The sequence below is a fragment of the Kryptolebias marmoratus genome, linkage group LG12 (assembly GCF_001649575.2).
Source record: "Kryptolebias marmoratus isolate JLee-2015 linkage group LG12, ASM164957v2, whole genome shotgun sequence".
Taxonomy (NCBI): Eukaryota; Metazoa; Chordata; class Actinopteri; order Cyprinodontiformes; family Rivulidae; genus Kryptolebias; species Kryptolebias marmoratus.
Window position 1 is genome coordinate 16,154,160 of NC_051441.1, and position 3,051 is coordinate 16,157,210.

Genomic DNA, 3,051 nt, shown 5'->3' on the forward strand with positions numbered 1-3,051 from the left:
ATTTCCTTCCATTCTTCCGGCTCTTCTGAAAGCTGCAGCCTGAAAACGTTTCCCCCCCCAAACAGGTCTGAGGCGTGTGTGTGTGTGTGTGTGTGTGTGTGTGTGTGTCCGTCCTCTCCTCCTGCCTGCATGCGCTCGGGCCCGCAAGTGTGTCAGTGTGTCAGCGCGAGCGCGCCCTCCATCAGCGGGCAGATTCGAGGCCGGTCTCCATGGCGACCGCCTTCAAAGCCGAGCTGGTGAACAAAAGCCTGCTGTGGGCGTCTCCTCTGGACTGGGGGTGGCAGGGGGGCTGTGTTCGGGTGAGGATCACTGCAAATCTCCTCGCAACATCTGCATAAACAGGGAATTTGTGTGTGTGTGAGACAGGGTTTCTGCTGCAACAATGGAGGCAGACGTCTGGAGGCAGAGATAGAAGGAGGCTGACCACAGACCAGCTCCTTGATTTTTTATTTATTTTCCATTTTCATCCCAACGCCTGCAGGTGAAGGCCTCCCGCCACATCAGGCTCTTTTCCTTGACCTTTGACCCAAGCTACTCTTTGAAGAGGTGACTCTGACTGTAAGCCGGTGATCTTCAGACCCTGCATGTCCAACTTAACGAAAACGCTGAGAAACAAAACACGAAGACAACTCAAATCGCCGCCCGCGCGACTTTTAGGCCAAACTTTCAAACGGAGATCCACTCAGAGTCCGTGTCGGGCCGAGGGATGACTCTCAGCTACCACCACGCCGGCCTTTTAGCTCAGCATCTGTGAAACCGACCAAGTTGTTTGTTTCAGGCTGGTTAGCTGTGGCAGCCATCTTGAACTGGGTTCTGAAAGATAACCGGGCCGTGGACGCGTGCAGCCGCTGATCACCTAATGACAGTTTTGCCAAAATACGTCGGGGCGGTTCATGAGATATTTTGCTAACAGACAATCAAACAGACGGGGGCGGTTACATGTTTGCTCGCTCCTTGTGGCGGCGGCGGGTGACAGCGTGGTTTCAGAGACCATCTCAGACTCTTGTGGAACGGTTTCTCGTTTTCTTCTTCACGTTCTTCTCAAAGTGGCACTTTGGGTCAGAGAGCTGCGTCTCTTGCAATCACTGTGGAATGTGTGTGTGTTTGCTGATGTGTGTGTGTGTGTGTGTGTGTGTGTGTGTGCACAGCTGCAGCCCTGCTCAGGGCCTCCTCCTCCTCCTCTCCACCAACAAAGAGCTGGAAGCTGGAGCCACTGGGGATCACCACACACTCCCTCCCTCCTCCTCTCCTTCACCTCCATTCTCCACACAGCGGCCAGGTCAGGAGGTCAGTGTGTGTGTGTGTGTGTGTGTGTGTGTGTGGGTCTTCTTCTTATCGTCATGGCAACAGAAAGGCAGTGGAGCCAGGATCAGCAGACATCACGGTTCCCGGTATTTTGTGTCCGGACGCTTCTCCTCCTCTTCTCCCCGGATCGATCAGGGGGTGGGGGGTGGGGACTTCAGCGCAGACTGCAGGGGAATTCGATCAGGATGCCGCTAAAAATACCTCTTCCTGCCTGTCGGCGGGAGCCGGTGACTTCACATCCTGTCCTCACAAATGAACAGTGAGGCTTCAGCTGCTCTCCTTCCTGTCTGACCCCCCCAGCCTTTCATCTCGGCGGGGGTAAACAGGTTAAAAATACACGTCCATTCTCCTGTACGTCCTAATCAGGAGCGACCTGTTCACATACAGAGTCCCTTTGGAGACTGCATTAAAGAAGTTTAGTCATTGCACAAAAAGGTGACAAAACACACACACACACACACACACACACACACACACACATAAGTAGAACATTTAGAACATTTTACCTTAATATTACAAACACCTCACTCTGCCTGCACTGTGATTCATACGATTAATGTTTAATATTACAGCAGTAATGGTACACACATGTGTGTATTCACTGTGTGTGTTGTTATGTGAAGTTCAGAGTCCTGCCGGAGGACACACACACACACACACACACACCAAGCACTAAGCCACATCATAACATCATCTTTCACAAGGTTCAACCAAAACCTGTTGTGACTCTTCCTAACATATATATATATATATATATATATATATATATATATATACTTTACTGAACCTGACTGTGAACTCATTGAGTTTCAACTGGATTAAAGAGAACTGAGAGGTGAATTAAAGTGACTTTTGTTGTCACTTTAATTCTAAGATGGTCTCTTAGAATTAAAGTGATTGACAATAGAAGTCACCTTAATTCACCTCAGTCAAGCTGAGCTGAGCTGCTTTATTCCTCTCGTTCTCCCAATTTAATGTAAGTTTTCGCAGCCTCACTCAGGTCCTGTGTGTGTTCTGCATGCTGCTCTTCAGCATTTATTTGTAAAACAAGCCTCCATGAATATATCTGTTGCCTTTCGTGCTTCTCAGCCCAGAGACTAATGTGAAAAGCATGACTTTTCTGTCCAACATGATTTGTTCCCTGAAGTTTCTTTGCAATGAACAGTAATAATAAAAATAAAATAAAAAACATCCTGAACTTGTGTCCGTCTCACCTTTCTGGTGTGAAAAACCACGTCCTGTTTACCGCCCTTCGTTCAGCAGAAAGTTATTTTCATTCTAGCAGAACAACAGCTTTCAGTTCTCTTCACGGCTTATAATAAGCCCATCTAAAATAGGAACGATAACCGAGCCTGCCATGAAAATAAGCTTTTCGCTGGAAACACAGATGAGTCATAAAGAAAGTTTTTCTTTTTTTAAATGTGCGGCTTTGACAGAATTACTTTAAATACACATAACCTCACTGGACTTGCAAAGAATTTCATCTCTATTTGATGCTCTTTGCTGCACTCAGTGACCAGCATCTCGCCTGCTGTGGTGAAACGGAGCTGTGCTGCGCCCCCCGCTGGATGAGCACTGCACCCATCACTGCATCAGTACATGTTCGCCCCAGACGGAGGGACAATTGTCTCCACTGGCAGGTGCTGCTGGTTATTGCCACCTCCTTCCTGCTGGGTCCCCTGGGCTCCCCCTCCACTTACACCCCCCCCCCCCCCCCCCCCCCCCCCCCCCACCACCACCCACACA